Source organism: Notolabrus celidotus, chromosome 5 (assembly GCF_009762535.1).
Source record: "Notolabrus celidotus isolate fNotCel1 chromosome 5, fNotCel1.pri, whole genome shotgun sequence".
NCBI lineage: Eukaryota > Metazoa > Chordata > Actinopteri > Labriformes > Labridae > Notolabrus > Notolabrus celidotus.
This window is the reverse complement of record NC_048276.1, coordinates 33313736-33341453: the sequence shown is the minus strand read 5'-3', so window position 1 is coordinate 33341453 and position 27718 is coordinate 33313736. Positions and strand designations below refer to the sequence as shown.

At 41.3% G+C, this 27718-nt stretch overlaps 1 protein-coding gene and 2 long non-coding RNA genes across 3 annotated transcripts in view; 2 read left to right on the top strand and 1 right to left on the bottom strand.

Moving 5' to 3' along the window:
* Positions 1–27718, top strand: part of doc2b (double C2-like domains, beta) — a 192315-nt gene that overhangs the window by 33040 nt on the left and 131557 nt on the right. The window lies entirely within an intron of this gene.
* Positions 11392–14377, top strand: LOC117812179. Its single transcript, XR_004631155.1, has 3 exons — positions 11392–11536; positions 13429–13539; positions 14098–14377. It is a non-coding gene; the product is annotated as an uncharacterized LOC117812179 (long non-coding RNA).
* LOC117812180 lies at positions 13729–15988 on the bottom strand. The gene is made up of 2 exons (XR_004631156.1): positions 15907–15988; positions 13729–14228 (listed from the first exon to the last, which is right to left on the bottom strand). It is a non-coding gene; the product is annotated as an uncharacterized LOC117812180 (long non-coding RNA).

Below are 27718 nucleotides of genomic sequence, written 5' to 3'. Positions count from 1 at the left end.
TAAGGATTTTAAGAGATCATGGTAAATATTTTAAGGCCGGTGAGTAAAATTAATCAGCTGTAATGAACATGTAGATTAAAGATAAGATAAGATGGTAATTCCCAATTGTTTGTCTCCTCAGGCCTCAGTTTATTCTCATAATAAGTTGCAAATGCCCTTTCCCTCCTCATCAATACAAGAGATAGGAGCTACTTAGGGTGCAACTAACTGTACCCAAAATGCATTATGGATGGCAGCAAAAGGAGTACATCCTTTACATGCAGAGTGAGACTTGCATCATCGGGTTAAATCCATGGTATGGGAGTGAAATGCTGGACCTGATGAAAAAGTTTGAGGCTAGATTCTCAAAGAGAACTATACAGAAAGAAAACTTTGAGAAGTCTTTGAAAATAAAGCTGTTTGAGAGATCTTTGGGAGTTAATGAGAATGGACCTGATCCGCTATACTTAAAAATGAAACAGCATTTCAACGACAAAGGGAGAAAATACACTCTGTTGTTTTCAAGGAGTTTCCTAAGAAGGCTCAGCTAGTGGCATGTGGTGATGCTAATGCTTTTGCTTTCCCTGCCTTCTTTTGCAAACATCAGGATCAGGCGCGGCCTAGATTCAGACAGGTATGACCGATTTAAACCACTTACCAGAAGAAGCTAAAAAACATTGACAAGGGTCCAGATAGAAAACACTATGTTCATTCAGCTTGGCCAACCCAGATAAAGGGTTTATATCATTTAGTTTAGTACACAGGTGTAGTTTCTGTTGTTAGCCGCCACGTTTTTATACAGCTATTCTTGAATGCCAGGTGCTGAACTGAAGACATTTTTAAAACCAGGGCAGCACAATTAAACTGACACTGATGGATCTGAGTTAACCGTCCTGTATGATGTCATGAATTTGGTACAGACTTCTTTTCAGCCCCAAGTACATCAGAATTTGTCCTGTACTCTAGTTATTATGAAACGCCTGCAAGTCTACAACTTCCTGCAGCCAGGCTGGTTTAACAAGCAACTTTTGGATGCTCAAAAAAAGTGAATCAATCTGGTTATCATTTAATGTTTGACCACAAAAGCTCACAGTGATCTTATTTTTCTTCCAGCAACTTTTATTTATTATGGAGTGGTGAAATCTGAACAATCCAATGAAGAACTCTTCAGCCAGGAGATGCTGCGTTCAATATTCGCTATAGGAGAACCATTGTGAACTTTCCATAGCTATATCCTCATCTGCCCTGCTGCACCCACACAAGGTCTGTAAATGCAACATTAGGTCAAGCTCTTGGGCAAAACCCAATAAAACTTACTGATACTAATACTGAAGTCAAAAGATCATCGACTGTGTAAGTTTTAAAATAATGTTTGTCCACTAATGCTCAGAGAGTAGAGAACAAAATGTGATTTGGATTTCCCGTGTATTTACGTGTCATCAGGTGATGCTCAGTGTGCTTTCAGTCCTGTGCCATATTGAGCACATTTACCTCTCAGACAGGAACGCACACACTTGTCCTGTCACAGTGTTTGTGTAGTTTTTGCTTTATTTGGTCTTGCATTTTACTTCGAAATGAAACTTTGCAAAACACCAATTTACACATGGATGCTTTGTATTGGGTGTTTGTTGGTGTTTGAATGTTTACCGGATGTCTGGTATCAAGCTGCATTGATTCTAGTCACGCTCTGTAACAATCAATCAGAGTAACATAATTCTTCATCAAGCTTTATTGGAAAACTGTTTCCGTTGTGGGAACTGTTGCAGACAGATTACAGTATGGGTTAACTGCATGCAGGAGAAGAAAGAAGTGCACACTGAGTGAATATTTAAATACGTCTTACCAGCAGAACGACGCATAGAGCTGTTTGTGGTTTGTGGTTGCATTCATGTTTCATTATCACTCCAATAAGCTCAACAAGTAAACACTGTCTTGAAGCAAGCAGAGGGACCTTCACACAAAAGTTCTCTTTAAAGAATGGTATGTGTCTTAGTGATGTGTGTTTAGTCAAATAAATGATTGACCTTTGCTAGTTGGCACCAGAGTTACTTCTCATTTAAACTAATTATCAATACTTTTAGTATCGTTGGCCTGAAATGAAGGTCATAATGTCTATGATGTAATGAAGCCACCAAACACTAGCTTTATGGATGACATCTTGCATAGTGCTGCTTATTTTGATCTAGAACAGAGATGAAGCTATGTGTAGGCTTTGTCTGGTTGAACTGACACATAACCAATCAACAGGAACTAGATGTAACCACAACAGGTATGAAGATGTTAACATGCGAGGAGGACCGAATGCTGTTGATGCTAGCTCTGCTTAGCCACACTAAGAGATCCAATGTGACATCAGCTGGTGATAACAGGGACACAAAGAGGGGTAAGCAGGGGTTGAGGTATGGAAAGATGAGCAGGGGTCAAGGTAAGGAAGGATGAGCAGGGGTTGAGGTAAGGAAAGGTGAGCAGGGGACAAGGTAAGAAGGGATGAGCTGGGACCAAGGTGAGGACGGATGGGTAGGGGTCGAGGTAAGGAAAGATGAGCAGTGGTCGATGTAAAGAGGGATGATCGGGGGTGGAGGTAAGGAGGGATGAGCTTGGACCGAGGTGAGGAGGGATGGATAGGAGTTGAGGTAAGGAGGGATGAGCTGGGACCGAGGTACTGAGGGATGAGCCGGGGCAGAGGTAAGGAGGGATGAGCGGGGGTGGAGGTATGGAGGGATCACTGGTGGTTGAGGTAAGGAAAGATGAGGAAGGGGTCAAGGTAAGGAAAGATGAGGAAGGGGTCAAGGTAAGGAGGGATGAGTGGGGTCGAGGTAAGGAGGGATGAGTCTGAGTTCAGGTAAGTAAAGCTGAAGGGAAGGAGGGATGGGTGGGGTTGAGGATGCCAGAAGTTTTAGGAACTGAGGGATCCAAACTCAGGGTGTGAGCTCATCTTTACATGCACCTCTTTTAGTTCCTGTTCAGAAAGTCTTGGAGAGAGAGATGAGAGGTGTTTAGGCCTCAGGTTCTTGAGAATGAGACAGACAGGAAGGAAAAGTTAGGCAGGTTTATACACACAGGTGACATTGATGATTTGGTGCAGGTGTCTGAGTTGGAGATGTGGCCCTCATACTGAACATATGTCATGATAACTTACGTTATAAGCCTTCACTACTTATTGTTTCATCACTTTGCACATCATTTTCTCATCAGCCATTTTTACTTTGCAATTTGTTTTTGTGACCGCAGGGTTTTCTTCTCCAAGGTTACTGCAAACACATGTTGTGATTCAATCCATTTTGAGATCAGTTACTCATTTATTGGCCATAGGAGAATTTTAGTACCTAAAGACAAATTTAAAAAATGATCTCATCCGTTTACTATCTGTCCTTTAGTCATAGAAGCTGTTCAAATGCTGCATACTCAAAACAGAGCATCACAGTGTTTAGTATTAAAATACAGGAGCAGTACTGTTATGTCACACAGAAGCAGCATTAATACAAGCGTTTGGACCTGTTCGGTGAGAGTACTGTCAGTGCTGCTGGCTGCGTGTTGTCTGAGATTATATCTGGTTCTTTGTGGCGGATGGTGTCTGTTGGGTGCAGATTCAATAAGGCGAGGCTCTGATGACTCCGTCTTTACTGTGAAAGCTCAGTGACCAGCAGCATCAGTCAAACAGCACACAGCTCACCAGCTCCTACAAACGCATAAAGAGGGTCCAGAGGGCAAAAGCATGGGGAGGTTTGTTTATTCTCTCTTCCTTTCTTTCAACTTCTCTCTTGTTCACAGAGAGAATCATCTTTTGTTCCCTATATCCCTCCTGATTCCTCAGGTTCTGGAAGATGAATTGTACCATTAATTAGAATTGAAATGCTGAACATCCTAATGAGACGCTGCATACATTTGTTACCTGGGTTCATTTTTCATGAGGCCAAAGCTTTTTGTAAATTTAGCCCAACCGGTCATTTCCAATTACTCCCGCTGCCTGGCTGTAATTGGCTCCCGCATTCACACTGTCAGAATAAGAAAATCCATTATTTTACCCAGGTTTTCTCCCACACTGTCCACTTGCGGCCCCACTATCACTTGCTTCCTGCCAAAAAAAGGCCTCCCTCCCATGGCTTCATTTATTACAAGTGAGGTGGAAAAAATAGTGATCATGAGTCATGCTCTCATCCTTTCACCTCACCCCCTCTGCCCTCATGGTGTACCAGATTTTTAGGGCTTATGTTGTGCCACAGCTGAGAGGGTGAACTAATGGACCAAACTACTGTTTGTCTCTTTAAATCAAATTAACTGAAGATGGCAGCAACCGGGGTGATTACAAATAAATACTTCCTGAGGAAATTATTTACTTTGCTAATGGCAACAAGAGCAAATCTTTAGAGTTCCCATCAAATCAAAACGGATGGTTTCGAATCTCTGTTTTTTCACAGCGGACTAGTATTGAGTGCCACATACATACCACTTTCTGGCCTTGATGACAAAAAAAGTAATTTAGTAGATGGTCTCTGCTTGGGTTAGTGTGCGAGACGCATTTGCCACAGGTTTGCCATCCTGGAGACAGCTAGCTCCTAGACCATGCTGGGATGCGTTGCAAGTGAGAGTCACTGGTTCTTTAACATTATAGTAGTGTAGCACTTGTGGTTCGGTGACACATGCTTTGAGATTGTCGAAAGCATCTTGTTGGTGCTGCGTCCAGCTCTAAACTACATCTTTATGCAGCAGCTGACGTAGCGGTGCTGACAGCTCACTCAGGTTTGGGATAAACTTCCCCAGGTAGTTTATCATCCCCAGGAAACGTTGGAGAGCTGTTTTGTCCTCTGGAGGTGGCATTTCAGTGATGGCTGAGATCTTTGTAGGGTCTGCTTTAAGTCCTTTGTCAGTGAACACGTGTCCTTACATTTTTTTGGGTTTAGCCTTAGCTTTACCTGTATGGCTCGTTCCAGCATTTTTTTCAGGTTTCTGTCGTGCTCCTCAACAGTCTTGCCACCAACATTGATGTCATCCACGATGATGGCACATGGATAACCTGGGAATATCTGCTCCATTGCTCTCTGAAAAACTTCAGAAGCAGTTTTGATGCCAAAGGGCATCCTCATAAACTTGAATCTACCAAAGGGAGTTGTGAACGTGGTGTAGAGAGATGAGGCTTTGTCAAGTTTGATCTGCCAGAAAGAGCTTTTTGCATCCAGGACAGAGAAAACAGTGGCACCTGACATTTGTGCTGCTACCTCCTCTACTGTACGCATGGGCTGATGAGGGCGCATTAGGGCAGTATTTAGGCGTCTTGTGTCTATGCAGATGCGAACATCATCAGTCTCTTTTTTGTGTGTGGCAACCATGTTGGGGACCCATTTTGTTGGTTCATCCACTGGCTCGATAACACCTAGACCTTGCATTCTCTGGAGTTCCTGTTTTACTCTTTCCTGCATCGCTACTGGGATGCGTCGTGGCGGGTTGACAACTGGTGGAACGTCTGGATTCACTTTCATTGAGTAGGTCACAGGTAGGTCACCTACTTCATCCTTAAACAAATCTGCATACTCCTCAAACACACTTTGTGACAGGGTTTTATTTTTAACAATGTCTATTTAGTGTACTTCCTCACTGAATGAGACAAGTTTCATCCTTAGACTGTCCTTGAGACCTAGAAGTGATGTGACATCTTAATTTACCACATGGAATTCCAAGTCGTATGACTGTTCATTCAAGCAGCATTTTAGAGATACTGCGCCGATAGGTTTGATGGCAGCTCCTCCAAAAGCAATCAGTTTGACTTTCCGATGTGGTGTGTGCAGTTTTTCAGTGTGTTTGACAGCTTTGTAGGTGTTCAGAGACTTGGCATTACATTTGGCTCTTGTGTCAACCTTTAACTTGAGAGTTTTGTCGTTAGCTGTCACAAAACAGTGTCCTTCCATTCCTTGGCTGCTATCATTACTTTGCACTGAGTTCTCATCGACATGTATCGACAGGCCTTCAATAGTGAATGTATCTTCGTTGCCATTGCATTGTGTTTTGAAATGGTTGTACCTTTTACAGCTGTGACATTGCTGTCCAAACGCTGGGCATTGTTCATGTTTGGCTGGTTGTGTGCCTCCACAGTTCTTACAGTTTGAAATTGCCATCGAGTTTTCAGACTTAGCATATTTCATTTTACTTCTGAACTTGTTACCATGTTTTATTCTTACAGCATCCACGCTGGCTGTGGTCACATGTTTAGGCACAGAGAGAGCTTTACAGTGCTGTTCTGTGAGCTCACTTATTTGGCAAATGCGTATAGCTTTAGCTAGTGTCAGATCAGTTTCTTTGAGAAAGGCATGTCTGACGCCATCGCTGCTGATTCCACACGCTAATCTGTCTCTAATGAGCTCGTCTTGCAGTGCACCAAAGGTACAGTTCTTTGCCTGGTTTCTTAATGTGCCCACATATGCTTCAGTAGTTTCACCTTGTCTCTGATATCTGGTGTTGAAGTTGTGCCTCTCCATTATTACGTTAGTCTGTGGGTTGCAGATCTCTTGGAACTTCCTTTTTAAACAGTTGGGATCCTCCCAAGACTCCATCGGTGTGACGACGCCATCTGCTGACATTACTGCAGGCGCATATGTGAATGACCGCTCTCTCTCTATAGCCTCGGGTCCCGCTAGATTGAGGAGTATGTAGGCTCTGGTTTTGTGCAGCGGCACTGAATTTCTCACATTTGCGCTCAAACTTACGCCAGTGTTCTGCCACGTTTCCTGGTCGTCGGAAGCTGTCCGCCATTTTCTGGGTTGTGGGTCAACGCCGAGGTAGCACTTTACCGTTCAGGAGACGCGACGAGTTGTCTAGTAGACGTCACGGTACACGGAGTCATCCCCCTTCTGACACCATGTAGTTTCAATGATCCAGAGTCATATTGGATGCTTGACTAACGTTTATTGATAACGTGTACAACAGGACTCAACAGGAGGGTGCCGACTACATCGGTCTCATAACAATACAGTGGGCATTCGCAGCTCCGGTCTCTCGTGAGACGTACACAGACTACGGCAACATGTAGTAGTCAAAACAGTTAAGACAACTGTCTAACAGACCAGTCCACGTCAGGTCGCTGAATTGACTCCTGGGAACGATCCCTTTGCTGCATGTTTCTATTCAAACCACTATACTTTGGCTACAGAGCTTGGACACATTTGACAATGCAGGTCTCCAAACATGTATACAGAAGTAAGTTCATATGTTGTGCTATTAAAATGAAAAAAACAGGGAAAATAGTTCAAACACTTTCTGCGTGAAGACTTGCAATGCATTCAGCAACATGTACAGTCCCTCCAGGATTTCGCAGGATTTTTTTGTGATTGTCGCGGCCCAAAAAGCCTGAATTTGCGACAGCTTTTTGAAAAAATTGCGTTGAAAGTTGCGATTATTTTTTTGTTGCTTTTTTCCCCCAATAACATCTCAGGGTTAAGTAAATATGCTAAATTACAGTTGTTTTTAGAAAACATTCTTGATGTGGCCACTGACTGTATTTTGATTCTCTTGATTCACAGAAAAATGCCATGAAAGGGCTGTATTGCACATTTACGACGGTCCCTGAATGCACCTCGCAGCGACTGATGCACAGCCAGTTCACGCACTCTGAAATTAATCTGCATCTTTGATGACGAGGAGTTGATCAAAACTTACTAAATGTGTCTGATGTTTCACCAAACTGGATTAAATCAAGCTGTAGACGCAGAGCTTTTTACGGTAACCACGGCAACAACGTCAAACATCAAATAGTAAACAGACGTCCCCCGGTTGTGTCTTTGTCACTAACACACACCGGGGGTAAAAATCATCAATGAAGATGAGACAGATGCATGGAGGTGAGGAGAGCTGGTTCATAAAGCACACCTGCTGCAGGTAGAGACCAAGCTAACACTGAGCCCCTCAATCTATAAATAATAACGTTGTCATGGTCACTTGTCCTGCCTGCTGTCCCCTCTTTTCACCCGTTCTCTGTGCGTGTTTTGTTGTTGAAAAGTGCCGAACAAGTGAGGACTTATGTTTATGTTCCAAGGAAGTCAAATTGATGACAAAACCGATGACGTGCAGGGGCTGAGATTGAGGTAATTGGTCAAATTTGCGGGAAAGTTGCGGTGATTGTAAAAAATTGCAGGGCCGCGAAAAAATCACGCTGATTGGTTGAATTTGCGTTGATAGTTGTGATCGCGAAATCGCAAATTCCTGGAGGGACTGCATGTAGTTCCTCTGCAGATGTGTAGCTCTTTCTAGAACCATCTGTTATCACCGCCCTGCCGGCTTCTTGTTCAGTCGTTGAGCTCAGCTGTCGGTTGCGTCAATAGTTGTGAGGTACGGATGAATTCACTGCTCACACTAATTCACTTGGACTCATGCTACCCCCCTCTGCTGGCCATTAGTTGCCTTAATTTGAATAGTCTCTACAATTGAACCATCACTCCAAAAAGTACATTGACTTAAAACCACACCATCGTTTTCTTTAAATGCCTGATTATGACCTAAAGGAGAGGGGGAAAGTGTTAAAGGTGACTCTTGTACTTCAGCAGCTTCACTGCTGTCAAGATTCTGCTCCTCTCTGAACTCCTTCATGTCAGCACACCAACCTGCACTTTCAGGTCTTCTTACATCCACTTCACTGCACCACCGTTGGGTCCAGAGCCTCCAGCTGCTCTGCCTCTGGAACTCCCTCCCACCAGACAGCCGTAACATTGACTCTCTCTCTATTTCCATACCACGTCTTAAAACACATCTTTTTAAACAGGCATGTTTAAGTTTGATCATTAACAATCAATCAATCTTTATTCATGTAGCGCCAATTCACAAATAATGTTCTCCTCAGACTCTTTCCAAGCAGAGCAGGTCTAGACCGTACTCTATGTTCCATTATTAACAAAGACCCAACATCAAGACAAGATAAGAACCAGTCCCATCTTACAGACAGGACTCAGTCTGATCTCATCTTAATCCACCATGAGCAGAGCACTTTGCAGCATTTAGCAAGTTACAGTGGCAAGGACAAACTTCCTTTAACAGGTAGAAACCTCCAGCTGGACCAGACTCATGTTAGACACATCTGCTGAGACCGAGATGGAGAGAGGGATAGAGGGAGATGAAGAGAGAGAGATGATAGTGGTGAGACAGATAGTAGTAGTTGTAGCAGCTGGAGTCTGGCACGTCCACAGCAGCAGGCCGTCTACAGCAGCTACTGGGTCACAAAAATCCTCTTCATGAAGACTTAATGCACTGTATCTTATCTTGTTTATGTTATCAATCTATTTTTAGGCGCCTATAAATGAAATGCATTATTTTGATTTATTATCATCAGAATTCCCTGCTTGCTAATGCTCAAATTTCTACCACACTGTTGGGTTTTTTCCTTGAGTATAAGTTCCTCCTAATTTGGAACAGCATCAACAAGAACATCAAATGATGTTCCTTTTGAAAAACACTGATTAATATCCACAAAATCAACTTAGTGTTGAATTTTCCAGCATATTTCTACACGTGGAAGCAAACAGCCTGTGTTGATTTTGTAATGTAAAGTCAATTTGCTTTATCTTATCAGCGACTGTGCAACAAGCCTGCATATAAAACACACAACCATAGCAGTGGGGGAAAACATAACAATGAGTAATTAGGTCCTCTCTGCAAGGAACTTTCTATCAGGCGAAACGAGCAGGCAGGGAAATAGAATCTCGTGTATATCTGTGGTGAAATCTGGTACAGCCCTGCAGAAATACTCAGCAGGTGTTTTCCTGTCAGCTTGTACAACACAGTTTCTGACCACAGCCTCCTGCTGTCTAACATAATGTAACCAGTCTGTCTCCTGGTCTTTACAATCTCAAGACTCACAAATGCTTTGTTCCCTTTCTATCTATCGCACAGCAAAAACAATGAGAGGACCAGCTACCTATTTTTTCTATCACTTCTATAAACGCAAACACAGGGTACACACACACACACAGGGTACACACACACACACACACACACACACACACACACACACACACACACCGACACCGACACCTACAGGTAAGAAAAGCTTTCAAGATTAACTTCAGTCTGGTGGTTGGTATAGCAACAGGTTTGCAAGGTTGTTTGAGAGTAATGCATTCACAGACATTTAGGTGTTCTGTGGTGACAAATGAGGCTTATAAAACCTGGAACATCACAATGACGAGAAACATCCTTGACCAGTCTTCACTTTTCTAAAAAAAGCAACTTGTACCTGAGAAACTGTTTAATTAAAAGGACGTTTGCATTCAAGATTTCAAATGTTCATGACTCACATTATCAAGAGACACGTCGGGACAGAAGTGTGTTTTCTTCCATGACAGAAGCCGTTCACAGGGAACGCTCGTCCTTTCCGGAGCCATGTGGCAGTGTGCCTCACGTGTCTCTTGTGGCTGGATGTACAGCTGGGGAAGTCGAGGTTGAATCAAATCAAACACAATGAAATGAGAAAAACAAGCTTGAAATCATTTTAAGAAAGTTAGCTGAAATAATCGCCTCCATTTGAGACCTGAAATTGGATTTCCAGGCACTGAACAATTTAATGTTATTTTGGAGTTCTAGCTCATAATTGTTACTTTGACTCTCACAGGTATGACGTCTGTTTCTCTCAGTCTCAAATACATGCCTATGATTGTGATATCTGTGCCATGTAGAACAAAGATATAAATAAACCTTGTCTTTGTGGGATAGTTCAGGATACAAGATTTTGAATCCCTTTTTCTTTAGACAACAGACGGGCCGTCTTGAGTCATGCTTGCTGGACTGTTACGGTCAAATTCCAACAGATCCGTGTCCGGTCTGTCTCTGATCTGTCACAGCATCTGATAGGTTTCTATTCTAGTCAATGTGATAACTTCCACTGGATCCGCTCCGTTGTGTCTGGCTGCGTCTCTGATCCGGCAGGTCGGAACGCAACAGTTCAGCTACGCAACACATCTTACAGACAGGACTCGGTCTGATCTCTTCCCAACACACCTTTCATGTGTGTCAGTATTATAGTTTTATATACAAAGCTGTCAGACCGTGTCCCGAAAAGACCTCCAAAGTCATCTCATGAGCTGATCATGAGTAAACTATGTAACAACCAGAGGAAATCAGTCTAAAATCTCAAGATCGCATCTGTAGTTCTCTTGATTAATCATCTTTTTTTCTCTCCTTGCTGCTTAATAAAACAATCCAGGTAAAAAGGAACACCCGTTTCTCTTGGTTATGAATTTAGATAACTAATTAACTTCATGATTTCTCCAGAGGAAGCTGTTTCAAGCCATGAGTGATGATATGCTGCTGTGTGTGAGCGGGCAGGAATCTTCGGATTCTGCTACAATCAAGTGTCTCAAACTGTGACCTTAGCATGAGTTCAGAGTGAGCCAGAGGATTCAGTCGAGGCTGACGCTCCGTTCACTCTTCAGTGTTTGTTCAGAGAATCGTTTCCTGAGCTCATGTGCATCCAAGAAGACCTGCCAGCCTCCTGTCATCATACAGTGTTGTTAAATGAACCCTTCTGAATCGGAAATCACCTCAGAAATGTTTCTCTTTGACTACCAATGATGGATACTCGGTATGTAATCTCAATTGTTATGCACTTTTCCAGTCTTAAGGACATTAACAAGATTGAGAAGTGAAATGTTCTCTGTGTTGTATTGTTGAGAAAAGATGTTTTTATGATTTTCATCTCATGAGATGGAAACAATTTAAACCAAACTAAAACCATTGATATTCACTTCTAGCAAGAGTACTGACATATTTCAGAGGAAGTACAGAGACTTGTGTCCAAGACAACTCTGTCAAAAGTAGAAGCACCACAAAAACTTCCTCACTTACGTGAAAGTGAAAAAGTATAGACAGTAGGATGTGATACAATACCGCATGATACGGCACAACACGACAAGACACGACACGACACGACACGACACGACACGACACATTTCGATACGGTACGATATATTTTATTCCCCCTTGAGGGAAATTTGCCTCAGACCAGAAAGTTGCACATGATCAGCAGCCTCCACAGTCGTGTGAATAAGCAAAACATGAACAAATAAACGACAATGGACAAGTAAACACAGAAACACATACCAATGGAAACCACATAGAAAGTTTCTATTGTACGTGTTGCATTCACATGAGAAAAACAAAATCTGCTCTGTTTTTCTGGATTAACGATACAACAGGCGCCTCAGTTGCACTGTAGGGATCCAGTATATTCTACAATTGTCTGATTGTCTCGGGTCACCACGGAGCCAGCTTGAGTACATTTTAGATGCAACATCTTATTTCCATTAAATATATTTGATCAGCTGATCCTGGAGAAATGCTGAAACGTGCAGCAGATCAGAATGGGCCTTACTTCTAAATAAAGTCCTCAGGTGCCTGCACAAAACTGACAAACTAATAATATAGTCTATGTTACTTAAAGACACAAGTATCTCCCAATGTCTTAAACCCAAAGTAAATAAAACTGGATTGAACTGAACAACCAGGGCACGTTTACTCTGTTGTGTGGCCTTGAGGTGCTGTTGGGATTTTACTTTAGCGGTGTCATTAATTCAGAAAAACAGCAGATTTTTATTCATCTAAAATAACTATCTATGATAATTAACTTGTTCATTCAGGAAAAAAGAGAAGGTTTTCCTTCTCATGTGAATGCAGAATGCTTCCGTAATTTTGCATTTCTACGGAGCCCCTGATGTCCCCAAAAATATATATTTTTCATTCTGTTCCCACAAGATAATTATCTCTAGCAGAAATCACCTGCTTCGCTTACTGAAAGACAACAGCTTCAGTTGGAGTCTTTTCTCTGACAGACACGCCCCCTTATCGAACATCACTCACTGATTGGACGCTGCAGCGGCTCGGACTTCTTTGAAACTTCAAAGCATCTGAGTTTAATAACCGCGAAAAGACAGACCTTAAAACAGTCCCTAAGATCATAAACATACGTCGGTTTCTAAACAGTTGGTATGTTATGCACTGAGATTAAAAAGTGTTGGATGTGAGTTTTAAACACAAAATACTGAACATAAAAGTAAAATCATAAAACCAATGTAACAGAGGATTACTCCTGAGTTTTATAGGCCTTTCTGTGTTTATTTTACATTCACCGTATAAAAAAATGTCATAAAACCTAATATAATAGATTAGAAATAGAATAGAAATATTCAAGCAATATAATTATCTCGTGGGCACGAGATAAAAATTGTTTCTTCGGGGACTTCAGGGGCTCCATACACTTCACTCTGTTATCAGTAAAACTGAAACGTAGTCCTTCCTACTTCACCAAAGATAAAGTTGTTTCATTTCCTTGAGTTGACAAAGCTGTTTTTATCATGGTAACAAGTTATTTCAGCTGTTTTCTCAAACTTTGCATTATCTCAGGATAAAACTCGATGGGCTTTCAGCAACAGATTAATTTTCTCATTGTTAACAAACCTAGTTTTCTTGTAATTAAAGGATCCTGTTGGGAGACAACAAACTTTGTTATCTTGAGGCATGGAGGAAACAAGTGAAGTCATGACGTAATCAGAGGAAAACCAGCATTATCAAGATAACAAGATAAGTAAGGTAAGATCTTGAGTAAACAGGAAGTTGTGCCTTCAGGAAAATGTAATGAATAAATGTACAGCTTTGTGTTCGTTCAGGGCTTCCATATTTAAGGGGTAGAAAGTTCAGATATGTGTTTGGAAATGTAAAGGTAAAAAGTCATCAGAAATATAAAGACTGAAGTAAAGTACAGATACTTGAACACTGGAGTATTGCAGGGTTCTTTGTATTATAGACTATAGCTGTTTGGGCTTTTAATCACCCACAAAGCACACATGCGTCAAACTTATGAGAGAAATTAGTCATGTGTTCCCCTGTTGTTCCGAGTGAGTCACAATCTCTTACATCCATCTGCAGCTTCAAGGCTTCTAAACTTATCACAGCCACAGTAAGGAGTTACAGAACACCTGCAGCTGTCACATAAAGAAATCCTTTCATCTCGGCTTCTTGTGGTGTTAATATTACCCTCAGTTCAGAACACTTAATCCAACATGAATTCTCTCTTAATTTGGCAACTTTTTCCAAACGTTGCTGCCATGTTTAGATTTTAACAAAGCTTTGATTGTGTTCTCTCTCCAGAGCAGTCAGAGATATCGACGTGGCCTATAGAACGGCAGAGCGAGGGATGCTGCCGATCTTTAAGGAATCATGGAGCTGTAAAAGCATGAGGAACCATATTCCCTTCTCAGATTGTGAAGTCCAATCACTGCCTGTGGGAAGAAAAAAAAAAGGGTTAGGGGCAAATTAAACGATCAAAGAGAAGGGCACTTCTATGCTTTAATTCACCCTGAACACCACTCTGAAATATGGCTTTTTTTAACAGAAAAGCACGGTGGATGAAAAGGGTCTGTTTTACATTCTATTACAGCGGCCTTGGAGAGGAAACAGACTGCTGAAAGAGCCGGGAGGGAATAAAATCAAGATGTTTAGCCTTGCTATTCACCGGGCTCATTTCATTTTTCAGTCAGTCAGCTCAGCCACTGACGCAGATGATGCTCTTGGTTAAGGCCAGGAGGTACGTGGATTCAGAGGGAAAATGAAACCTTTTATTAACCTTTTATTTTCATGTATTAAAAGAATAACGTCGCTACCATGTGAGGGAAGGTGTTACCTGAGTAATTGATGCAAGAAATGGAATTTTAATCCTGTAATAATCCTGCAGTAAGCCTTGGAAATGTTTCACTAATCAACATGATAAGCTTATTGAGCCTGATAATGACAGCAGCAGCTCAGTGGAGCCACAATGGGGGAAGGAGTGTTTTGCAAGTGGAGGATAATCACTAGTGTGTCTCCATTTTGTGTTGTTTACATTAATCCAGAGTGACTTTCAATGCAAAGAATCACCACCATGGCGGATGTTTCATCCTATTAAAAGTGCAGCAATCCCTTCCACTTGCTCCAAATCCCCCCGGGGAGATACTCAAGCATTTTCAAAGATTTGTCCAATTATCTGAGGCCAAAGTTAGATGGACTAGAGCCAATCAAATAATCAGTCTGAAGGACACTTGTACACTTTAATTCTGCCCGAGGATCACACCTGAGGAGGGCTATTCCTTTTCCCACACGAGGGCCGTCCTTAAGGGGCAATTTCACATTTTATAACAGCAGCCTTGAGAGAAACTCATCTCATTTGATGGCTTCTTTTCAAAGCTTGTGTGACTGATGCCCTATTCGTGTTGGCCTCGACCCTAAGTTACAATCATGTTCATCAAATGGATCAAAAATGGCTGATTAACAGATTATTTACTGCTTTATTTGTATTTGTCTAAACTGCGGATGTGGCACTCATGATCTTGTCGCACAAAGTTGGACAAAAGAGGAACTGCAGCATTGTTTAATTTAAAGTGCTACTTTGTGCGGTCACACATGGAGACAGCTAACTGAACTGGTCAGCTGCAAAACAGAGTTAAGAAAACTGATTTTATATTTCAGAACCAAAACCAGCATGACTGTGGAGCCACAGGCTGAGGTGTGTTTTTGCTTGGTGCCATAAACACACCACTAGGCCACTCTGTTGCCCTGAGTGACATTTCTTTCATTGTGATGAATAAGGGTAGTTCATTGTTGATCAGCTCAATTCATTGTTTGCCTTGGCAAATGTCAGAGCCAGAATCCAGACTTCTGAATCAATCAATACTTCAACCTCTCCCTTGTTTTCTGTATTTCAGGCTAATGTTGGGCTTATCGACAACATTTTTTGGATAGACAATCAGATGAGCTAATTAGATACAAAATCTGGGTGTCAACATTGTGTCAGAGCCGAAGACTGAAAATGAAAAGTTAACATAGACTCTTGAGTTACGTTTCCCCCTGGCAGTCTAGGTTTGTTCATTACGGTTCACCTTTATTTGCATTTTCACTGACAAACGAACAACAATCCGTACTGACCTACTTCTTTTGCATCCTTCTGTTGGGCTAACAAATGTATCCATCCAGCCCTGAAGGGTGGAGATTGACACCCTGCTAGTCTGTCAATGAGAGAGAGGAGGGATGGAAAAGAGAGCTCTCATAGCCGGATCTCATCTGATCAGTAAAATCATCACCCATAATGACTTTATTTTGTGTACGGTCTTCTTCGTATTAGGGAATGCTTTCAGGTGTTATACAGGTGTCAGGGAAACAATCATGTTTGAAAATAGGTGTTAACACAGATACCAGCTGAGCAAAGACAGGGAAACAGAAATGGCTGCAAAGAGGGAGGGAGATTGCTCAAGAGGAAATATTTCACATATTCAACAAAGCTAACCTGCAGTCAACAAAAGTTCCCCATAGGTTTGAATAAAGGGCTATGCAAGTTACCTCCATTGCATTTCCTGGACACAACTTTAAACTAAAGCATTGTTAGAAGACAAGGGGAGTCCCCCCACAGAAAAAAATGATCTGAAATGCTGTATTTTAATGCTTCTGGCACAAATGTAGCTGTAATATGATGCTTCTGGCACAAAACAGCCCTCAACAGATGAATATTCTAGTCTATTTTGGCCAAAATCTGTGCAAGACACATGTAAAAAAAAAAAATCTGTGAGCCCTCTATCCTCTAGATTTTCAGCCTGAGATGAACATGAGAGAAGCTGTTCACACCAACGGTCTGAACTCTCTAATCTGTTAACATGGATGCAATGCAATGCAATGCAATGAGGATGACTTCATTAGTTGCACAAAGAAGTACATGGTATGGAAGTCTATAAAAACGTGTGCATGCTTCTCAGGTCCAATATGGATTTTTTGAAGTAAATTGTGATCCTATTACATTGTTAATAAAGCAAATAATACTTAAGGCAGTGAAGGTGGAAGAGCAAGTCTGTGTAGCATCTGCAAATAGAGCCAAAGCAAATGGACTTTCTAATGACAGAGTCCTGAAAAAAATTCTCAGTAGAGCTTACACTAAAACTGAGAGAAGTGCTTGAGTCAGGGTCTCTCAAAATTAGCTTGATCATGTGGCAGACTTGGCCCCATCTGCAGACAACTGTAGCCTGACCTGCGTGCTGTTTTTCCTAGCAGTTTCTCATTAAAGAGGCAGAGCTGATCGGCCACCATTTCAGCTAGCACACTTAATAGTGACATGTAATTCATACAACCCCACTTGAAAAAAAATCTGAATTATCCCTTTAAAGCTGCGTTTAAGGACATAACTCCTTAATTTAAGCGTCTTTTCTCTTCTAACCTGAGATGTGATGCACTCTAAAAAGTCAGCGTTTTGAATTGAGGGCTGTAAAATAATCTATAATCATCTTGCTGACATTTGATACTGATGGATGATAACTCTACACCCATTATGTTTCATAGGTTCCTTTAATGACTTAATGGCTGTAGTTATAAATAGACGGAGCTGTGAATAATGACAGCTACCCTACTGCTGTTTGGGAACCCCACAAATGCAACTGTCGGTTAAAGTGCGCTGCTGTTATGTTATTTTTTTTGACAACACCAACAAGTAGTGGAGTTCAGAAATTCTCCACACATGATTGAGAGTGTTTCTACCACCACATTTGTGTAAAACAATGAGAGTGTCTCTGTGTGTTTATGTCATAAACATTAACTCATGGATTTATACTTTTGATGAAATATCATGCATAAAACTTTATGGGGCTGGATGTTGATGGAGCTTTATGGGTGTCTCTTAGGTTTGATTATGTGCCTTGTCAGTAAGGTGTAGATCATTTCTCTCATGATTCTCCGGTCAGCTATGGTCTTGTTAAGCCTTCCTGCCTTATTCATTTTTTGTGCATATCCAGACCACATCAAGGCTGCTTTGAAAGTCTTTTCAGAACTATAAAACACATTAAATGTGACTTTCGCAAATCAAATCACCAGAGGCAACTTTAAGAAGTGGTTTAGCTTTTTGTGTAGCTGTTCTCAGGGAGGAGACAACGTATCAAGCAGTGTGTGAGTACACAGAGTGAAACTACTACAACTAGGGCCCGATCTACTAAAGGTTTGCATGTATAAAAACACGTGCAAACTTGATAGCGCAGGCAAAGCTGATGTACTAACCAGGAGCACCGAGGATTGCGTCTGTCAAATGTGCAAAATAGCACAGGAGGAGGAGATGCAAATATAATCATTTAGCACACGCAGTGTGATTTATCAAACCTGAAGCAGATAACGGGCGGCGTTTCTTGCATCTATATTTTGCACGTTTGAAAGGATGGTGCCAACCGGCAAACACACAAATGGCTGCGGTCACTGTAGCGAGAAGGAGGCATAAATGCAATGACAGACAATGGAGAGAAAGGATCCTCCGTGCACGTGTCAACATATTTGGACTGTCAGAAATACAAATAGTAAACACATCTCGTCTATCCAGCAATTCCATATTTGAACTGCTGGATGACCTAAGGGCTGATTTGGAGCCAGTCACAAAAAAGGAGCCATGCCATAGCTCCTTTGGAGAAACTCCTTGCAACAATACATTTTTTTGAATCTGGATCATTAAAGCACTCCTTCGCAGTTAGTGCCAGCATCTCCCAGTGTCCACCCGTGCGTAATGAACGTTCATCATTCTCCATTTAAGAAGAAAGAGGTTAAACAATATATTTACGGTCATGATGGACGACTTACTAAAACACTTTTAAATAATGAAATCATGATTTTTTTCCATTCTATATTCAACGAGACACACAAAGCAAATTCATTTGAATTAATTAAATGTGTCCAATATTAGAAATGCGCTGAGATTTTATGAAGGGAAAGTTTTTCCTTTTTTCTTCTGCAGATATCTTGCCATCTTCTTTTTATTTCATCGGCAGATCTGTTTTTTCTCACAGCATTCACCTTTTCACAGATGGCCTTCCAAATCGTGTTTCTTCTGCCAACGCTGAGATGTCTCTGCTGGAGTCCCCCACCAAGACCTCCAACTCCATGGCTTCAAACTTCATTTTTCGTTTACGGCCACTCTGCTCTCTCAAACTCTCCATGGTGATATCTGGTAGCACACGCAAAATCCTCATTAAAATAGGGCGGTCCGCACCACTTTTGCACTTGTTATCAATTACGCATGCAATCTTAGTAGATCCCCCGCAACACGCCCACTTAGAGCACGTGCAATGTATAGTTTGCAAACCCATATTAGCGCTTGTTATTTGGGATCTTAGTAGATCAGGCCCCTCGTGTCTTATTAAGGTGCTTATGTTGCTGCTCCAGCCATCAAAACATTGACTAGCTGAGGCAGTTCCCTGTTCACCCAGGTAACCAGGAAGCTTTGGGACAGTTCTTTGTGCGTCCACATTGAATTATCAGAATCAATAATGTTTGTGTTTGATGAAAAATAACACATTTTACAGCTGTAATCGTGATACTATGACATTTTTGCTTGAGGTTATTATACCGTTACAATCTAAGCCCATGCCTTTTGGATAGTGATGCTTTCCAATGCAAGTACTAAAGGAGCATCTCAGTCCAGCAGCCTGTTGCACCAGCTGTGCTTAAGTTCAAACGTAGCCTACTTTGAACATAATTTCTCATTTAGGATGGAGTTTACACTCTACTAATGTTTTGGGCGTTGCACCAGCTGAGTTATTGGCAGCATTAGCCTAAATTACAACTTAATTCTTACACTTAGCTCCTGGTAGGTGTAAGTCCTTCGTAGAGTACCAGTTGACATGCTGCGTCGTTTTGAAAGGTGGGATGATTTGGAGGATGAGGGTTCTCCCAGCTACATTACTTTGGCAACATGTAATCTGTGATAAATTACATCCTTTGGGAAAATATGGTGACCAAGATTTGCACTCCTGAGTATTAACGTATGTTGTAGTTGATCATTTTACTACTCAATGTCACTGTTATTATATACATCATAGATTAAAGATTTAGGCTATATTTATCACCTCACTATGACACTTATCAAGATTTAAATATCTTTTCTCGATGTTCTTCGACAGTAACGGCAGTTGGCAGCAGTTTGTTTCAGCTGTTGGTCAGTTCCGAGAAGATGAGGCAGGAAAGAAAACAACGTAACAACCCCTGCATCAAATTTGGTGCTCTGCTCTGATTGGCTGCTGGAAGTGTAAACATCATATCTGCGACAGTGTTTCGGTTAGTTTGGACGTTACTGTTTACTAGTTAAGATGAACCTTACATCTCTGTGGTGAAACCAAACAATGACACAACTGAAGTTACAAACTAACTAGTTCAAACGTATGGTTTAGTGAGGACTTTACACCCTAACTTGGGACACGACGTACGCACAGCTGGTGCAACAGGCTGCTGATGGTTTGGCTAATCTAATCAGATTTCACGGTGTCTCTTGCATATCTTTAACACAGCATACTACTGATTCTACGACTGAATGAAAGCATATCCCACAGTCTCACAAACAGCCAAGTTCTCAGACACCACTCTCTGTTCCTATTTCCATGAATTTTAAATGTTTCAGCAGTGATATGCTTTTCTTGGGGTTGACCTCTAAACAGCTTCCCTTGAGCCATGTTTTTTATAACTTCATCCTCATTGGAAGCCGTGCTCAGAGAGACTGAGCAGGACCCCTGCTGCTACATGCAGAGCATTAGGGATGACCACAAAGTGAACATGACAGAGGGGTTCTGCCTCCCAGCTTGACAGCAGCATTGTTTCTCTAATGCTTTTCGGTTTGAGAGCCTTGTCACTGAATCTGAATTTTCTTCAGTCATATCAAAGCCTTTAGCTAACACTACTGTTTCTTTTTTATGCATAAGGTTGGAGATGTGAGATATGTTCAGAAGAAACATTTTCTATTGTCCTCTCAGCACAGGAAGCTGTCCCTCTGAACCTGTCTGCCCATATACATTATTGCATCATATGCCATCTGTAGTCGTGATTTAATTATAAGGATTACATAAACAACAATAACACGGAGCCCTCTGGGAGGAGATGGAATACAGGAAGGTTTTTATTAAATCTATACCTATAAACCTCGACTGAATATTTCTTCTTTTCCGGTGCATTAATGATGAACCATGGGGAGGGAAGTTTTTGACATCAGTGTTTTCTTCTTTTTATTGTCCTCCTGTCTGCTTATAATCCACCCACAGTGCAGACATCCTTAAAAACAACCCACTTGTTTCAGTCAAGGTGTCTGCCTGGACGTTAACACATCTGTGGAATGTCATGCATAGATAGAAACAAGAAAGAAAACCCATATTCACTTAATATTAAAATGTATTCTAAATCTTCACTATGCTGATTATCAATGACACATTGCCTGCTTTGAAAAGCCGCCTACACAGTCAAAACAGACTGTACAGAGGACATAATAAAAAAATAACAGACTCATTTCACAACCTGGCACACAGGTCCAAGTTTCAACATCACATCCAGTCTTTTAATGTTTCTTTACATCGTCAAGGGTGTCTCGCAGTGCCCATAAACAGCAATAACTCAACTTTACCACCTTAATTAATGCCAGTCAAGTCTCCATATATCTCAGAGACAGGATAAAACATGTCTCTCTGTAGAGTCATTCTTTAAGGTAAATGATCTCATGTCCAAGTTTAGATCCATCTGTATTGATTGCCTCCAAAAACCATGAATCCGCTGAGTGAATCTTTTGCTCTGAGCTTTCTTTAGGTGGAAAAAAAAACGAATCTTAGGAGAAGAAATATAATTCAGTTTAATGTTGATATAACAGAGAATTTTTTTTGTTTGCCACCAAGCGGCTAAATATGTAGCCCATGCGGAAGTGTTATAAACTGCAATCCATAGAATCCAGCATCCGCTTGAGACATGGCAGCAGAAACACTTGAAACCACATACACACCAATTCAAAAAAGACGATTGTTGCAGCATTAATAAACATGTTTACTGGTTCAAAAAACGGTGCTTCCTCTTCCTTTTACCTCCATTTATTGGCAGGTGGCCTCCAGTGTAACGAACCAGTACCACACCCTACTTAGAGCCATTTAGCTTTGCTTTTTTTTTTTGCTTTGCATTGTTTTTAAGACAGTTATCATCAATACCGGTATATTATCAAAGCCCCATTTCCCACACAATTCTGTCAAACTGAAGACAAGGTGCAATGTGCTCCAAAAAAACGTGCTCCAGAATATCAAACATGAGCATAAACATCAAACACTGCAGGCCTGTATGTCAATTGCGTTGTGTCTGGATTTGCAGTGTTATCCTTTTGCACGTTTTCTAGTTTTGTGTGTTTCAATGCAGGTTTTGGGCTTTTTCAGTACGTTCATCAGGTGTTTTCGAAATTGCATCATTGAAGTATTTGCAGCCTGTTTTTCTTGATAAGAGTCATTCAGGCCTTTGCAGATTGTCTGCTCGTCAGCCACCGTAGTTGAAATACTAATAAGCTGCGGGTCAAACGCAGTGTGGTGTATTAAAATTACTTTGTATTTATTTTCAGTTCACATGTCTTCACCACGTCTCTTTTTCCTCATCACTTGCTTTTGTGATGTTTGGCCATCCATTGTGCGTGTCACTTTAAACAGGCTTTAGCAGACTTTCTACAGAACAAGATAACTTGCTGTGAGCGTCTTATTTTGCAGTGAACTGATTTGCTTTGGACTTGCTTGAAAGCCTGTTGTGTTCCCCCCGAACACCCTGTGCCGCCTGACATATCGACTCAGACAAAGTGTTAGTATTTGACCATTGGGGAACAGGGACCGGCTGTTGACTGATTTATGTCTTTGTTTCAAACGTGTAGAATAGAAATTAATAAATAAAAAGACAGAAGTTCAATGAGTTTAAAAACAAGACAGAAAATAATATTAATTCCATCTCTTCTGAACTCAGCCCAAGTAGATACCCAGTAAAGTAATCACATACAAAACTCTAAACATGCATCCATTCACATATCTTGATATTTAAAATATAGCAACATACATTTTGGTCATGTTTCTGTTTAAATAATAATAATACATCCTTCCATTGTGTAACTGGTTTACACAGGATATTCCATGCCTCTATTTGTCCTCATCTTCATTTCTCTAATGCCTCCACACAGGTATCAATCAGGCTTCCTCTTACAACTTTGATTGGTTAACATGATGCTGCAGGGATTATCACAGTTTATCTCTCATTCTGGCCTTCTTCTATTGGTTTCCTGCTCATCTGCTTATTGTTATCAAATATTGATTGTTGAACTTAAAGGCTTCACATGGCCAAGCCCTCAGAATTATCACACTCCTACTAACCCCTTATGAGCCATGGTACCTTCTTAAATCAGATCCTAGTGGCTTTATAGTCAATCCCAGAGCCCAGCTGCTATCAGACTCTCTCTATACCTCCCAAGCTAAAACCCAGTATGCAAGTTAACGTCAGAATATTGTTTCTCTCCTAACAGAGAAGTTCTCTGCACTAAGCCAAATGAAAAACCTTAACTGTATTTACTGCGCTGGTTGACAGAAGCAATGAGTTACATCCAGACGTCAGCCTGAAGCCTCACACACACCAGAGCCAGACTTTACATCCACAGCCCCATCAGCTTGGCAGCCTACGTCTGTTTCATGCTGGCATGGACATGAAAGGCTTGTTGAACATGCAACCAACTAAACACGCTCAGAAACACAGCTCTGCTCATTTGCAGATTAGATATCTAATTAGTTTGTTAGCTGTTGTAGGTTTAGCAGTTTAACAATTTACATGGATGCTGCAACACTGTGGGGATTAGATGCTAAATCCTGTTGTCTCTTTTCTTTATCATTACTAGTGGGACCAATAATAATGTGGAGCATAAATATGGACACTGTCTTGCATGTAGGGACACTGGACTTACTATTATTCTGGTCACATTTTTTATATGATCATAGTAATCAGTAATAATGTGACAGATATACATGCACAGAAGCACCTGTCTTCTTGGAGTTCATTTGAGGTTAAAATGAGTAAGCTTCACTCAGGCACTCTGGGTTTGTGTTTCTGTAGTTTCAGGTGAGCATCAGTGATGAAACAGTGTCGAAACACAGATGTTGAATGAGTGTGGGAGAAAACAGATTTTTCATAATGCAAATAAGGCACGAATGATGAAGTTTTGCAAGCTGATTGATCGCCTTCAAAGTGCCTCATCTGTCGTGTTCTCTGGGACATCAGTAGTGCGACCACCTGTAGCCTGCTGTAGCATTAACATCTGTGTGCATGTGCAGATTGTTTTTTGAACAAGAGTCATCCCATAGATTGAGATGTAAGGCTGCATACAACCACACTAAGCTGATGTGCTTTTGTATTTATTGTTGTACAAGTTTAATATAAAACAGAACAGGTAGGTCTTGAGGTGGTTCAATTCTCACGGCCGGAGGTTGCCGCTTGGTCCCACTGTGCAGCACACAGCTGATTAAAATGCTGCCTCCCCTGTACGTGAGCTCCTCTTGGTCCCACAGCTGTAGGGGAACATTTTGACATGTGAATTTAGGGAAAACCAACTTAGATATGTGATGATAGCTTGATTTAATTTAGGGTGAATCCAGGTCCTGAATCCTTGATTTGATTTAGTGCATGCTGACTCAACCTGTCACTCACTCACTCACTCACTCACTCACTCACTCACTCACTCACTCACTCACTCACTCACTCACTCACTCACTCACTCACTCACTCACTCACTCACTCACTCACTCACTCACTCACTCACTCACTCACTCACTCACTCAATATTTCCAGTAGTTTAGACATAAATGTTTTACTAATCCATAAACCTTAAAACCATCATCCTGTTGGATTACTTTGAGCTCAATTGGTTTCACATTCAGGCCAGTGTTGACTCATAACTCATCTTGGACTTGAGCATTAGCTGCATTGAGGAGGAGGACTCCAACTTGCTCATTGAAGGACTGCCTTGTTGTTTTTTCTCTATAAGGCCCTAACAATGTATTGAGGATATAGCGAGGGTTGCACACGTGTTCACCTGCAGCATGTTTATGTGCCGTCTTCCTCAGCAACAGTTCCTTCCAGGATGCCTAAAGAAACGCCACGAATCATGAGTTTTGCTTTACAGATTCTCCTGCAAATGCAAACGAGACCAGTCCAACATGTGCATTGTGAAAAAACAACAACAAAGCATTGACACATTAAAGACAGGGACAACCTCATACTTTAACATCTATCAAATAATGCTACCCCCGAAGTGAATCAACCACTGGGTCCAAGATGTTTGGTGTTTATAATTCTGATTGAAAGCGGGTTGGTTGAAGGTAGTTTTGAGTTCATTTGACACCTGCAGAGCCCTTACCTTGGCAGACACTGAGTGCACACTCAGATATATGCATGCGACCCACAGTGCTGTTACTTCTCTGATAATGACACACCCACAGGATCAGTCAGAATCTAATGTGAAAATACAAAGTATGTTTCCTACACATCCAAAAAGTCTCACAGTCAATGAAGGTTAAGTCAATAGTTGGAGTGAGATAGTGCTCCTCCTTGTAAGTAATAATACTCAATTTGGACTTAAACACTGAGGACTCCAGACTCAACTGAGACCACATTTGAGCCCAAACAGAATGAAACTGTGACCTGTTCAGACGTCTATGTGACAGTACAGGCCTAAAGTGATATTGAGTTCTAGAGGATTATTTTAAACCTTTTCATAAACCAATCTAAAGAAAAACTTCCTCACAAACGTTAAACCTCTCTATTCCTCATTGAGTTCTCTCCACACACGCTCTCCGTCTTGATGTGCGTCCGTGAGGAGGTGTTGTTTGAAACATATGTTGGTAGAAGCTGTTGCTTGATTAAGAGCTGTAAAAACAGTGACTTCTGCTCTGAACAGATGATAGATATCCATCTTCAGGGAGTCTAGTCTCTCTCCTGCCAAAGAGATATTGCTGAATAGCTCGGAGCTGAAAGGCAGTCCTTGAGGAAGATGAATTGCTGATGTATTCATCACCTTTGTCCGTGGTCACACAGCTGTTCTGATAAATGTGTTGGACTATGCACCAAATCTTATCGCACCAAATCCCAGCATGAACAGAGTTCACCGGAAAATATGAAATTGGAATAACTTCAGTCTGTGCGTTTTTTACTGCAGCTCTTGACAGGTGTTTTCTGAGCACAATACAAGCTTCTCCTAACATAAATGGTAGTTTATGGAAATGGTAATGTATTGTGCATGTACTGAAGCACATGCTAGGGCTATTTCAGTACATGGTGGACATTTTTAAGGCACTACAAAGAGAAGAGAACTCTCTAAAAATGTCTTTGACAGCATAGAATAGGGACAATTTATGATGATGATCATTTGTTTAGCTTTGTACTGAACAAAAGGTTTAAATCTTCTTGTTTTTTAAGATTAAATTGACTCAGTATTGATGATTCGTGGAGTGATGTTTTGCTCGCTCGTTCTCTAACACGTTCCTCTTCATGTATCAGGCCATTTTTCCACACAAGGTTACACAAGGATAAAACAGTCCGCTATGACGTACGTTTTATCACCCCTCTCTAAATTTCCCTCAGATGGCGAAAAGAACCATCAGCAGTGTGTCGGCTCAGTGTGCTATGAGATGTTTTGGTATTCAACCCATGGATAACAGCGAGATCACTCAAGTCATGTCTGACAGCAGGTTATCGATCTGAAGGCAATTTTATTCCTGCAACGGGAGAAACGAACGGCCCCCTTCTAATTCTCTGTGTGACCAAATCCTATCGCCCCTTCACATCTTTAATCCGCCGGACAGCCGCTAGATTGGCTGGAGGCTGAACGCAGTCGAGATGTCAACGCAGGGTTTGCTGATTGTTGTTGCTGCTGCTGGGCTGATGCACAATACATCTTTATTCATTCCTGAATCACAGCTGTATGAGGTGAGACTCATAACTCCACCTGCTGCTACCTGAGCTCATGCTGCAGAGACACAAACCTAGACATGATGCTATTCCGACCTCTCACACCTGATCATTTTGTCATCTTGTACTTTTAAATGCTAAACCTGTGAAAACTTAAACTAATGCTCTTACATATTCTCATTGACCAGTGATCATTGTAGGAACAGAATATTGTCTTTTAATGTCTCTATTATCAGGAGTTAATAAATGATCAGAAATATCATCTCTGGAGGCCTCACAGGAAACTGATCCTCCTTTAATGTCCAAACATCCTCTCCCTGTGCTGAAGTCATTTAGCAAAGGCTTGAGGCCTCCTTCACTTACCTGCTCTGTTATATCAGCTGTGATGTTGTGTTGGTATCTGCCAGTCGTTCAGAGACATTCATGCAGTAAACTGCCTGTAGGTGATCCTCATGCTGACTCGATGGCAGTAAATTGCAGCCTCTGTTTTGAGTCATTTTATAGATGATTTATGCTGCGTTTTGTCCCTGAATGTTTGTCCTTCTGCTACACACAAACAGGACTGCAGGGTCAGCTATAACCTTTCAGAAATTGCTGAAAAAAATGGTTTCAGAGGCTCGCCGTATACTAACACCTACAATTTATATTTTTACTGCTGTTGGCTAAATAAATAAATCACCAACCCTGCTTTAAATAAGAAGCTATGATCAATCCTGGCTCCCTCTCCCTAGCGGAGAAAATGCTGTGCTTATATTTGTACATGAAAATGTGCGTCACCAAGTAGATAGTAGCCAAAGGAAGGATACGTACAAAATTAAAGAAGGAGGAAATGTTCTGGACAGTCGTGTAGCTCCATCCTGAATGCTTTTTTTTAAATCAGCAGTATCTTTAGTCCTCAGCTTCCTTTATGGGAAGTCTTTGAAGTTTTTAAATCCTGATCGAGTTTCTGTCTAAAGATTTGTGTACATGAACGTGATTGTTTCTGCTTTGTCAGCTCAGT